The 14,624-nt window shown below is 36.9% G+C and overlaps 1 long non-coding RNA gene across 2 annotated transcripts in view; it reads right to left on the bottom strand.

The window, feature by feature from the left end:
• Positions 1-10,993, bottom strand: part of LOC141573205 (uncharacterized) — a 76,404-nt gene extending 65,411 nt beyond the window's left edge. The window contains exons 1-3 of one of the 2 annotated variants that reach the window (XR_012498890.1): positions 10,806-10,993; positions 9,221-9,254; positions 4,924-7,272 (exon numbers count right to left, since the gene is read on the bottom strand). This is a non-coding gene — a long non-coding RNA (uncharacterized LOC141573205). Of the gene's footprint in view, positions 1-4,923; positions 7,273-9,220; positions 9,255-10,805 lie in introns of those variants that run through there. The other variant, XR_012498891.1, reaches the window with a different exon arrangement.
• Positions 10,994-14,624: the final 3,631 nt, after the last annotated feature.

Raw genomic sequence — 14,624 nt, 5'->3', positions numbered from 1 at the left:
GCCCTACAAAGATAGTCATTTGACTCTTTGGTACTAATCAGTGCCTTAATAGTTCCCAGCTACTATGTCAGTCAACATTCCTACTTTCCCACAAACCATCTGATTCCTCAAGCTAGAAAAGACACCTAGAATTTTTAAACATTTATTGAAAAATGTAAAATGTTTGCATTTTAGAAAAGTTAGAAATATAAAACATTCTTAAGAAGAAAATAAATAATTGGAACACACTTTCTGGTCTGTTAGATGAATTATTTTAAAGAGTTCCTCATGTCCTATGGAAGTCCTCAGTATGTATCAAGCTTAGAGAAAAAGAAAAGTTCTGCTTTAATTTTGTAACTTATATGCCTTGGGTAAATGTTGGCCAATGATATTTCTTATATTTTTCATTTTGATTGACATATTTTTTAAGTTCAATCTAGCATATTTTGAACTCTGAATTCCAATATGTCATGCAAGGTAAAATAACAAACTTTATTATCTTTTTCTTGTAAAAATTAAGCTTTACCCATAGACAGGTTTGGAGAGTAACAGGGTACTTGGGAAACTCTGCCCTCCTTTTTGCCTACTTAAACTATTTTTTTTTTTTAGCTTTGCTTGGCTCTATAAATGTTACTCTTATCCCATATGTTCTATCCACCAAACTTCCAGAACACTACCAATTTTCTTTCATAGTGTCTACCTTTCAGCTTGCCATATTAATTTTGTGCAGTTATTATGCTCAACAATCATGACTTGAAAAATATAAAGAAAATTTATTTCTGTCTCTTACTATTTCTTAAAGTATATTCTATGGGCTGGATCTTTCTTGATACCTGGATGAAAATTAATGCAGGCCCCTTGACGTTTTCTGGTACCTCTTAGGTAATAAAAACGTATGTGGTCATCGTAATACACTCGCAGTAGAGCAATTAGTTTATTTACTCTTATATAATGGTAGAAATTTAATCTTGTATTAAAGTTAGGACAAATACCTCCTTTGAAACTTTTATATAATGGTCTTACTCGTAGTGATAGTTCCACACACAAAAAAAAATCTCGTTAAATGACACTTTTACATATTTTGAGAGGCAAAAAAAAATGTACAGCAGAAGAGATTATAGAAGATGTTTAGGAAAAACTATAAACAAGGAAGAAAGTCTTCTTGAGAAAATGAGCATTGGCTTAATGTTAAGAATAAGGCTAAACTCAGAATGCTTGGAAAAGATCCAGAGAAAAATGAAAGAACCAATAAGAATCTATCTCTAAGTCTGATTTCTGACTCTGTGCTGCATATCGGCATTGCCTAACTGGCAAAGAGCCTATATCATTATCATCCTGGCCATCTCCAACAAATTATTGACTTCTCTTATATGCTTACTTGATAGTTTTAAGGATGTGACTGCCATGAAGACAGTACAGTCGGAGTGCAGGAATTAGGGAGGCAGAAACACAGAGTCTTGAACTGAGGCAAGGTGGGCCGGAGTTAGCAATCCTTTGGCTGTGGACCTTCAAATAGCTGCAGGCCGCCCTCCCATTAGCAATAAACCTGTGGAATGACGCTGTGCAGGAGTGATAGTGGAACACTGCTGTCTAGTAGAAGGTCATGCAGCAGACCATTATGCTACATGAAAACTACAGCATTCATTAAAACACACATACACACACAAACTGAAAAATAGCCTTACATTAAAATTGCCTCAAGCTACCTGCATTTATTTAGAAAGAGAAATTTGAAGTGTTGGTCATCTAGAAGCTCAGGTGAAAGTACTTAATATTATTACTGACTTGATATCGCCAGCCTTCCACAGGTGATGTGTGCTAAAGTATATAACCTCTGCCATGAAAAAAAAAAAAAATCCCAATGTAATCACACGTGATTTTTAAGTAGTAAAGTTCAATTTTGGAAAATCAAAACTTTCCTTGCTTGACCTGAAACTTTAAATTCCAAATAGGCACATGATTATGAACTAAATGGTAAAATTTTTCTAGCCTCTTCCCCTAACTTTTTTTAATTTCACAAGACAATTTTTGATGCCCTCATGCTGAGCCTCATCACTCATCAGAACATTTAAATTAAAAACATCTGACAGACAGACTGGGCTTATGAATTCATTTTCATAATGTTCAAATATCTACATCAATGCTCTGTGACTGTAAGTGGCTTTTTTTTAATAAGCATATTAAGCCAGCAGGAGTCATCTTGCTCGTTATATGTTCATGCAAGAATTAGATATTAAGAGATTCCTAGGTCAGTGTAATCAACTGCAATTTAAACTTTTTTTTTTTTTTTAAGGACTATCAGCATCTAGAGATGGGCTCTCGAGACTTCCAAAAAGAATGAAAAATGGAAAGGGGAAAAAAGAAATAATTGCATTATGATGTATTTTCTGATATCCTCAAGCCCCTTATCCTAAAACCTATAATTAAAGTATAAAAGATGATTAAAATTAAAATAACGGGGTTATAAAACATATATTCTACAAGTTTTTTTCCCTCTCTTTTTCAACAAAGTCTAAAACGTGGGCATCAACAAAGTTTATCTTGCCCACTTCATTTCTAATCTCAGTCAGACTCTCACAGCGAAGCTCCTCATTAGCTGCCAAGTCTCCACAGCTTGGCTCCCAGTGCCATTGTCCAGTTAGTTCTCTCTGCTCTCAGTCCTTGACGCCAGGCTTTCAGAGTGCAGCCATACCCAGTGACTCCCAGTGCCATGGGAAAGGGAAATACCAACCGTGTCACACATTATTCTTCTAAGTCCAAAACAATGTACCTCATCCAGGCTTCCTGAGAATTATCTTCTTAATCCCAGAAGTTTATTCTAATAGTCACCTAATATAGTCCCTGGCATATAACATGTGTTCTTTCAATGGCCTTTTTAATTAAACAGGTCATAACTTTTTGGCGCCCCCCCCAAAAAAAAAAATAGACATTCTGGTTCTCACATATTTTGCACTACACAGACACAGGGCCTGATAGCATCTGACTAACCAATCTTGCATAGAGAGAGGGAGACCATATGTGGTTGAATACAACCAAAAATCAGGTTGAAAACATTACTGAATAATTCAATGTTCAAGTAAAACTGAGCCACTTGATTTTCATTATCAATTCTTTGAGTCAGATAACAAATCATCATGATAACCATAAAACAAGATAGTTTTAAGCCACATACTGTGGCCGATATGTTATATACACATTGCCTCTGCACTGGGTTATATCACATGTATCAGGCAGGGAATGCCAGTTATTGCTATGGAACAAATAGCCCTAAAATAGCAGTGACTTCAAACAGCAAAGATTTATTTCTGGTTCACATTATGTGGCTAGCAGCACACCGTGTCAACCTTGCTTCCACAATCTCCGACAGGAGAAATGTTGTGGCGACTTGTGCACTGGTTTGTAAAAGCTTCAGCCTGGAAAAGACACACATCACTATCACTCACATTTTATCGGCCAAGCAAATTATTGACTTCAAGCGTGCCCAGAAGAAGACCAGAATATTATTAACAGCTCTAATGACACTATACAGAATATTAGAGCCTAAAGAGACTTTGGAGATTATCTTGTAATATCTTGTCATTTTACAGATGTGGAATAGGACTTTCACCCTCAAGCAAACATGCTATTGTAGGAAATGTGTGTGTTTGTACAGGAACAACCCAGATAAGGCAGCCTTTGATAAGGAGAGCTATTTTATTGGTTTACTTAGTTCAAAGAGAGTTGTACTAAGTTTTAGTTTGGTTCTGTTCTGGCCAGATATTTACCTATGGTAGAACCTATAAAGGTCTTTAAATAAATTTCTTAAAATGACAATAAAGAATTAATTTAAAGTCACTGGACTATCCAATAGCTAGTATAATAAGTTTAAACTATAATGATAGCAAAATATATTGCACATTTTCCATATACCAGGCACCATTCTGACATTTAATAGGTACACTTCATTCTCAGAACCGCTTTTTAAGGTGGGTATTCATACATTCCCCATTTGACTGAGATAACTGAGGAACTAAAAGGTTAAATAACTTGTCCAAGGTCACAAGCTATTTAGTAGTAGACTTACAGATTATGGATGATGAAGAATGAATACTCTTATTTTCTGCTATCCTAAACCATTGTATTATATATGAGGACTTCATTTACCTGTTGACCTAAATATGAAATAAATACACATAGCAATCTATAGTTAATATTCATTGTCAGTCTAATGTTAATTTCTACTTCCTTTAGCAATGTATGGCTAAAGGAAATGTCCCTGGCCTAACTAGGCTATTCCATTCTGTCTGTTGTACCCTGTAAGTCCCTTTAGAAGAGAAATCAGGCCAACATCTAGCACCATGCCAGCAACATAATTTATGCTTAATAAATATTTGTGGAGTGAATGAATGAATTCAAGTTCTCCATTGCCTTTGATTTATCATTGTCACTTAACATCTGAACTAGAAAGTCTTTTTATTAGTTTTTTTTTTTCTAAGTTAACATATATTTCAAAACCTTTAGGTTGTTGGTCTGAAAGTTCAAATATAGACTTTATGCAGTGTTAATTTCTGCCAATGCACTCCGCAAATTTTTGGCTGTGTATTTGGCCCAAGAAGTCATTTTTTTGGCTCTATTGCATGATATATTCTTCTGATCTTCCCCATGCTGTTTAGTCATTTGGTAGCATGTCCTGTAGCTTTCATATGCACCCGCCAGCATCCTGAGCAGAGGGCTCTCCCTGAGTTCATGAGAAGAAATTCAGTTGCTTATGACCCTATTACACATGAATCCCCCACTGGTCCCTAGTGTCCTCACCACTGTCCAGAATCCAGGCTCAGAATCTGTACAAACAGGTCAGAGAAGTCTGTTATCAAATATAAAATTCACAAAACTTCCCATTTTGTGTAGACAGGTACACTGGAAATTCTTTTTTTCTTCGAGTATTAATCACCAGCTACAACAAAATAGGAAGAAGTCAGGCATAAGGAGGGAAAAATAGAGGGGGAAAAAGAGACTTCAAGATAGACTATTATACCCTAAACTCTGTTGTCCACATCAGGAGAAAGACTGCATCATGACCCCCTTTCTGATTGTTATAGTAACTACCTAGTTTCCTATATGAACTCAGCTTTATATAGTTAATAGGAAATTCTTAAAGAATTTGAAAAAAAGACATTGGCCTAGAAAGTATGCTTCAAATTGTGTTCCCTTGACTTGGTTTCCTAAAAATGCTTATGTATGTTCCATGTTAAATGGGCTCTTTGATCAAATAGAATAGAAAAAAAAAATGAGTTTAGGACAATTAAATGGGTTTTTTTGTACAGACTGCTCAGCTGCATTTCAACACATCCAACAGTATCAATAGAAATTCTAGGGTACCCTTAAGTTTATTATATTTTCCCATTCTTTTATACCAGCATGGTGAAATAAAGCTATGTTTTTGAATGTCTATTTTTCTATAGAAAACATATCTTTGTAAAACCATACTTGACAAGTAATTTTTTTTAAATCCAAAGCTGAACTAAATTTTCCAAAAGCCCTATTGTTGAGAAACCATGTGTCAAATGAACATGCCATTTTAATACTCAGTCCTTCTAAACATAGACTACACACACACACACACACACACACACACACACACACACAATCAGTAAACCTTATTTATCTTGTTTGGGGGAATTAATGATTCAGTATTTTGCAGTTTCTTATTTGGCAGGATTTTTCCGTGAGTTGGCCGCTCACTTTCCACCTAATTAATGTGGTCAAAAATGACCACTAGAACCATTTATCAGCTCTATGTGATCCAGCAATATGCTTAAAACTCATGATCTCCTTCATCATCCGTCTTTCCCTTTGATTATTCGAGCCAGAAGAGCTAAGTTCAACTTTGATTATTATCACTTACTCACTGTTTAAGTTGGGCAAATTATTTCATCTTTGTTAATCTGTTTCCTCACTTACATTGAAAATAGTAATGCTTCTCTTGCAGAGTATTCAAGAGACTAAATGAGGACCTTTCTAAAAGAAGACTAGCACAACTCGTTAGCAGGAAGTGCTCTACAGATGTACTACCCAATATTCTGTCACTCCACCTCATTCCTACCTTCTTTTTACTTCACCATCTAATCTCCCTAAATCTTTTAGTAAAATAATAAAATATTCCAAAGTGTATTCTTTTTAAATCGTTTAATCAATTTCTAAATTGTCTATCTACTTGGTATAGTGTAGTTCTCTTAAGAGGCAGTTAAATTAGAATGGAAACTTAGAATGGAAAATTACTACCATGACATCGTGGGGTACATTAATCCAGTCATCCCTGCTCTGATCCTTCTAACCATAATTAGAAAGATACAACATTCCCTTCAGTGAAAATATTGCCGACAACTCTTACGAAAAGATGCCTAAAATTGACTTGGTTGAATGAACAAATTCAATAAACAAGCACTGGAGTGGCTGGAGACTGAGTCTAATTGACATCCATAGAATAGTCATTTTGTACTTTGCAGTAGGGCATTTTTGATGAGAATTTACATAAGACTCAAATATTCTGTCTTTCTGGGACCATTCTTGGAAATCCCCAAAGTATTCATCTTCCCCTGGATCCTTGAATTTTTCCATTTTCAAGATCTTGATCATCCTGCCAATCTTAGTCATTACTCATGAGGCATGCTGTTCCTTTATCTCAAGCCTTTTCTTCTGCCAAAGAGGTCAATATAATATATTTGAAATTAAGCCCACCTAGGGAATTTTTCTTCTCACCGTCCTTCATGAGGACTATATGAGTATAACATCAGCACCATCCATAATTCAAACTTGAATCTTCTCCTCCATAAATAGGTCATAATGAACTCCCCAAATAGCCATGACTATGGGGTCACGTAGGGTGGCAGTAGGCATACTGAGTGCTTGAACTACCTACTCAGGCAACTTTCTTGTACCTTTAGGATCTGCTGGTTTGACATTTGATTTGGTGACGGTGTGCTGTTAGGCAGATATAATGATACCAACTTACAAGGGGCAACTTGGATCACTTCATCCCCCGGTCCTATGGTCCCTACTGCGCTAGTTAGAAATAAGAGCTGCTTTTTGATAAGTACAGTTACTTTCCCAAAGGGAATTATTATGCTTCCTCTCTGTTATGGATTCTCCTCTTGGAGCTTTACTTGCTTTCACTCAATTTCCCAGTTTTCCAGAGACAATTTTATTATCACAGCATCTTCTAGGTCACTAAAGTAGAGTGGTATAACTGCTTGCTCTTCATTGCACTGAAAACTTCCAGGGTCATAGAATACATGCAGATGTAAAATGCATTACCTGTAAAGCATACCCACAAAAAAATTTTCAAAGAATTATACCTTTTTCTTAGTGGTAACAAGCTCAATGCATAATTATTTGTTTTTCACTGTGAAGAAAAAAAAATCTTGATATTTTCCAGGTACTTCAAAGAGGTGAGAAGACATTATATTGTCAAGATTTTTATGCTCCTCTTCTGGTACTTGGTAAGGTGTCTTACAAAGGCTTCCAGGGCTTTTTTCTACTTCCTTTTCCCTCATATTTTAAGGATGTGATAAATGTGGTTAGCCAACATGACATTCAGTGAAACAATGATATAGCTACATTTCCTTTAGACAAAATTGTAGCACAAAGCTGGACAACTGATCAAAACCTGAGGAAAAACACTAAGAATGTACTGTTTTCCCTTTCAGGTAAGAATAAACTGCTTCTGTTATTTTTTATTTGCTGGACAAAAGGGGGAAATATTTGCCAGTTTAATAGCTATATAACAGATTCAATGGGCTGTGATGATTTTCTCGACTAAGGAGACCTCACCAAGAAAAGCAGCTATAATTGGATTTACCACCTGATAAAGCTTATAATAACCCACAACCATACTCCAAGATACATTTGTCTTCTGCATTAACCTAACTGTGGATGTGATAAAAACCATCAATCTTCATATTTCAAGACTTCAGTGGTAGCACTAACATCTACAATTTCTCCAGAGATACAGAGTTGATTTCGATTCAATCTTTCGGAAGACAATGGAAATTCCAGATGCTTCAACTCTGCCGTTTCTACCACAATGGGATTTATACCGGTGGTTCTCAACCCATAGCAAAATTGTGATACAAGAAAGTATCATTATATCCCTCTTTTTATTTCCTTTTGCTTCTTCCTCCCAACTCTATAGACTTAATGCTTGATTTCTTACCCTTCTATAAGCAATGCCTGAGAAGACACTATGTCATTTGCCCTCTGAAATACATTCATGTCCAAATGAGAAAGATTACAAGCTTCAAACAGAACCAAATGGATTTCTAATTGTAAACCCATCACTTGCTAAATCATGTGTGACTTTGCTCACATTAATGAATATCTCTGAGTCTCAGCTTTCTTGTCTACTAAAGAGTAAAAAATTGAAAGACTTATGAGGCAAAAATCACTGAACATAGGCATTTCTAGTAACCACGGGGTTGTAAAATGCATATCGATCTTTTGGCCTAAAAATACTCCAAATCTCCAGGCCTTCTATATACTTCCTTTGGAGTTCTCTGGGAAACATAATCTTGTTCCCTTTCTCTGTCTAGATCAAGTTTCCTCTTGTGTATACTCCCTTAATACCATCTCTCTCCCCTTTCCAGTGTTTGTCTCATTTGATATCTTATACTGATTTTTGTATTTACTTGATTATTGTCTGTCTTTACCAATGTTCTATATGCCCCTTGAGGGGAAGCCATGCCTGCTTTTGCTCATTTTTTTAGTCAGTACTTAGCATAGGGTTAACCAATGTAGGCACTTAAAAATTAGTTGACTGAATGAATGAATATCACAAGACAACAACTGATGAGCATGTACTATGGGTAATAATACTCTATGTCATATGCTTTATGTCCACTACATATATCATACCCAAACATCCCTCATATTTCTCCATCATAAATTTGGAAAAGTGAGATTTAGAGAAAGCTGAATGCTGAGATTTTTCTCACCATTTTCCTCACTTGGCTGGGTATGTCCTCTCTTTACACAATATCTTAGTCACACATCCAAAAATCTCAGGTCCATGGTATAATTTGTCTATACTCTTAAGACTTCTAACACAATATAGCATGGGGACTCTAGTCTGCATCAGACACACTTGAAAACCTGGTTTGAGGACTTCCCTCATGCGTGGAGATTCTGATTCTGCAAGGAGAGAGACCAGAGTATCTGTGTTTTTATTAAATACCTCAGGTGATTCTGATACAAAGACTATACATACCGCTTAAGAAATGTTGAGATCTAGGAGTCTGGAGCTGGAAAGGAAACAGGTGGTAGAGTTAGAATGTTCTAGTAGTAGATCACAGAGAACTTTATTGTTGGAGGAAAGAAATTCTCACTCTTGGAAGCTAAACTTCAGTATTCTGAAATGCACAAGTGTTCCAGCTAGTCAGGGATTGTTAACTAGTACTGTCGTATGCAAAGAAAGTATCAACACTGACAACTTTAAAAATATATGCTGGAAAATTGACTTCATAGTCTAAGAAATCTTGATTCAGTTGTAAAAAAAACACTAGAATTATTTATTTCTAGTGAACTGTTTTTCATTCATGCCTCATTACCATGCAGCCTAACAATACTCATGAATAACTCTGTGTGGTATAGTGCCTTTGTGTAATTAGAACAGTGATCTCTGTGGATCTCAGTCTTTTTAGATGACTTCCCTAGAACCACAGATATTTGATCACAACTTTAAAATAAATAGTGAAAGTTGTGTGTGTGTGTGTGTGTGTGTGTGTGTGTATGTACATATATATATATATAAAGAGAGAGATTTGGGGTGATTGCTTTGGAATTTTCTATACCCTACTGGAAAGAGAAAACTGGAATATACTTTCTAGAGGGAACTTTGGCATCTCTAAGTATGACAACTGAGATCTTGGAGATGACACAAAATGATCTGTGCTCTTCTAGCCACTCCATATGGCATCTCTAAGCAGTGGACAAAGGAGCCTGGTATGCCTCACTGAGGCACATATTTCTAATGCTATAAGAATGGGCACTTTCACTCTGTGAGTTAAATGATATACCTTGCCTTTGTTTGTCATAGAGATTATCGGATTATTTTTCTTTTAAATGTTTGCTATGAGCTCTATGAAAAACAAATAGAATTTTACCTGAGCATCTCCTTTATGTAATTCTCTTGAGTCTTCAAATTTTAACAGTTAAACAGGTACAACAAAACTAAACAAATTGAGCTAAAAATAAATATATTATCAAATCAAAGGGAACTCAAATCTGATCCTAGAGATTTCAAGTTCAGGCAACTCTTCATTAAAACAATATAAATATTATATTGAAATATGTAATTGTTAAGCTAAGACTCTGAATTCAAATTGACCATAGTTCAATATGAGTTTTGCAATTTATCAGCTCAGTGATTAGAGGCAAAGTTCTTTAACTATTCCAAGACCCAGTCCATTCATCAGTAAAATGGAGATACCTATTGATGTGAGAATTAAATGACAGTGTGTATTTAAGAGTGCATTAAAATGTACCTGGTGCAAGGTGGATATCAAAAATTATTCCTTTTTATTATTACTAGTCATCACTGATATAAAAATCATTGAGAACAATCATGATAGTGGTTATCATGGAGATATGAGAAAAAAGACCAGAGATATGAGAAAAAAGACCGACAAATCTCAAATCTGGAAGTACCATAAATTGTGGCTACAGTTGTTTATAAACTCTGATTTCCTTTTCAATTCTGCCTTTTAGACTCTGATAGACACTTTCCTTTCTCAGCCTCGTTGTAAAAAAAAAAAATAAATATATATATATTTAAGAATTTGAGGTTAACTTACCTGTTGAACAAAATGCCAAAGGTTCCTTTGGTTCCCAGTTTTCAAGTTTCATGGTTGTTTAGATGTTTTCTGGAGGAGAGAAACTGTTGTAACACTCAAATGGTAGCAGCACTTTTATCAGATGGTCCAATAGTCTGTTTTCTTGATGTGAAGAGCTAAACACGGCCCACACAGCTGTCATTTAGCATTCTCACCCCTGAAAAGAAAAATTAAAGAAAGCTGGAAACTCGCTATTTTTCTGTTTCAAAATTAGACAAGGTCAGTAAAACTGTCATCTTTTCTCAGAAAAGCATTGGCTGTGGTCCCAAAGGCACATTGAATTGTGGAAAACATCCCCATTGATTTTTTTCAGGACACAGCAGAATAACTGGGGACACAGCAGGCCACAAGTTGAAAATTATTAAGAAGGCAACTGAAATGTAAATGAGGACCCATGAACTCACATTAATGTTGCTTTGCTTTATTTGCTAAACAAAGAAATAATTTGGGTTTTGATTTTACTGTTAAGTATCTGGCTAAAGGTTGATTAACATAAAAGTATTTAATTTGGGGCACTTAATTTGAGAAGACATGTGCCTAACTTCTATGGATGTGAATTAACTTTGGACTGAGAATTACAGGTAGATGCCCAAAGCAGTATTCTGTCAGCCAGAGTTGCAATACTGGAATGTACTCATGTACGGTGGTGGATTTGTTTCAAGTAACTCAATTTGCATTTCTGTGGATCTAAGAGGAAATCATAATTTGACTCACATGCTAATGGAGTATAGAAGAGAAAGGGCAAATAATAGTGCTGAGTACATATAGAATCACATCATATCTTATTAAAACCTTTTAATTTGACAAGATAACACTACAGATAATAGTGCTGCTTTCTTAAAACTTTTATCCTTAAGCATAGTATTTCAAAGACTAAGAAAGACATTATAATTAATACAATAATTCATGTGAATAAGACAAGATTGAGATATTTGCTGTTTCTTCCTCAGAATTGTTTCTTCTCTAGCTTTTATTAGGTGAAAACACTTTTGAGTGAATTCTTAATAAGCAATTTTTTACACCCAGTTAGATTCAAGCTATAAAAACATCCTATCAGGACAGGATGTCCTTTTCAAGAAAAAGAAAGTGGCCAGGAATTCTAAGGCCAGCTGGAAGTTAAAAACTGCAATAAATTGTAACTAGGAAATAAAGGGTAAATTAATATGTGTTACAGGGAGGGGATATTTTCCTGAAATTTGAGTTAATCCTCTACCAAAGGATTATTTTTGGATTATCACCAAAGGATGCTAAACAAACTAAACCATAAATGGAAAAATTATGTTGAAAATGAGAAAATAGTCATCTTATGACAAAGGGCTATGGATGAAGGTGCCATATACTTAGCAGAACACCATGGGAATTATGAAGCCCTATAAATATGTTAGTGCCAAGAAAGTTAACATAGAACTGTAGGAATAAACCTGTACCCACTCTTATCTGGACCAATACAAATACTTACTTGAATAGAAATTATGATCCATATGTTAAAGATATCTTTCATGAGGCCTCTGTTGTTTGATAACACAGTTAAATCAACTAACTATGGTTTTGTTTTGTTGAGGTATATTTGAATAACATTATATTAGTTTCAGGTATACAATGTAATGATTCAATATTTGTGTATAGTGCAAAATGATCATCACAGTGAGTCTAGTTAACATTTGTCACTATGCAAAGTTACAAAAAATTCTTTTCTTCTGATGAGAACTTTGAAGATTTACTCTCATAGCAACTTTCAAATATGCAATACAGTATCATTAACTATAGTCACCATGCTGTACATTACATCCCCATGACTTATCATTCAACCCTGCCTTAGCCTTTTGTTGTCTCTCAAACCTTTGTGATTGTTCAAGGGGCCTATTTGACTTGTAATGGCTCCCAGTAGTTGAAGGTGTGCCAAGACCTGTCAATGCCCTAAACGGGATGTCAGTCAACACCTAGATTCAAGCTGTTTGGAAGCCAGATTCTCAGGCAGCAGCTTTTAAGGTATGTAAATATATACAGTCCTATGGGACTTCAAGTGTAAGCCACACTGGCCACCAGTGCCAAGTGATCTACAGGAGTTCCCTGGGCAGTGAGGCAGAGAAAGAACCCAAGATGGCATGTACCAGCCTACATTCCCTGAGAGCAAGTCTGTAGGTCCTAGATGTGCCACACCTGAAGCCTGCCTCTCGGGCCACAACTCCAGGACAAGCAAGTAGGCCTCTTTCATGAAAAGACTGGGGTTTGATAAAGACTAAGTGGAACTTTAAGCAAACATGGTCAGTCATTGGATGGTCTATGGGAGGAGCTAAGGCTTATGGCAGTTCTCGCACTCTACGTAATCACAAGAACCATACAAGTGCAAACCGTACAGGAAGAATTCTGGCCCTAACTGCCCCTTCCATTAACTTATTTTTTCCTTCTATAATTACTCTTCCATCTTGGCTTGCAGGCCAAAGTATATAAGTGGCTTTCCGTGTCCGCACGCACTGGTTTGCAACCCTTTCCTTTTTCCATATAAGTCTTTTTGGTGATGAAACACTTAGTCGATATTGTTTTTCAGTTGACACATGTGTATCAGTCTGCTGGCTGTGTAGTATCCTGGGGATGGTAGCCTGCCAAGAACTATCCCTCCAATTGTGATGGCCCTGTGGGACCCAGAAATCCAAAACCCCCTGGCCACCAGAGCCAGGCTATTAAGGAATATCTACTGGGCAGCAGCGACAAAGATCAGGGCTCCAAAAGAAAATACTAGGGTTCAAGATGCATGCAAAAGCTCCCTCCCTCCAGAATGCGAGGAAATTACTGGTGCTCTGGAGCACAGCAGGGGGAGATTAGGAAGATAGCACCTGCCCTCAGAAGGAAGGTTTAGTCAGCCCTTAAATGCCTGCAATTAGAAGCCTGCCCCTCAGGCAGTAGTCATGATGATTAGCTAATTGGCCCTCTCTCAAAGAAAGACTGAGCTCCTGGGTCTGTTGCCTCTTCCTGTGTCATGGAGATGGAAGCTGTTTAAGAACGCTTTCTCCGTCAGCCCCACTGTCCACCAGAGCCAGGCGATGTAGAAGTGTCCCCTGTCAAGCAGCCAGACATAAAACTGAGGCAGACACAGGTAAAAGCTCCCCTCCAGAAGATACCATTGCTCTAGAGCCTGCTGCAGAGGGAGACCGCAAAGATGGTGCCTGCTGGCTGGAGCTAGGGGGACGGGAGCATACAGATGGTGCCTGCTGGGAAAGAAAAATTTTCTGAAGAAAGAAAAAAATGAAACAGAAAAGCTTAGAGTTTTTTTTTTTTTTTTTCCTTTCTTTTTTGTTGTTGTTGTGTTTAAAGTTGATACCCACTGGCTGGAGTGAAGCAGAGGGAGAATATAGAGTTTGGAGCAAGGCAGAGGGACAGTATGAAGAGGGTGCCCACCGACTAGAATGACCAAAGTGAAGAGATTGCACCCAAAAGGAAAGAAAACAAACAAACAGAGAAGGAGCCAGGCAACTGGAGCAAGGCAGAGAGAGCAAACAAAGATGGCACCAGACAGTTTTCATCCAGGAGAGCACCCCAGCAGACTGCCCCCTGTGTGTGTCCATTAGATGCCTGCCCCTCAGGCCAAAGCTCCAAGACAAGCATACAAGCTTCTCCCACAGCAAGCCCAAGTTCATGTGCCCCTCCCATGCCTGGTGCTTCGTTGGGCCCTGCAGTGGGTGAGTTCATGGGCACAAGCCTTTTAAGAATCATATCTCAGTTGTTTGTACCCTTGTGGGTTTTGTGGACATGAGCGCGACTGGTTTTCAAAGCTAGATGTTT

Source organism: Rhinolophus sinicus, linkage group LG09 (assembly GCF_036562045.2).
Source record: "Rhinolophus sinicus isolate RSC01 linkage group LG09, ASM3656204v1, whole genome shotgun sequence".
Lineage (NCBI taxonomy): Eukaryota > Metazoa > Chordata > Mammalia > Chiroptera > Rhinolophidae > Rhinolophus > Rhinolophus sinicus.
This window is presented reverse-complemented; position numbering and strand designations above follow the sequence as displayed.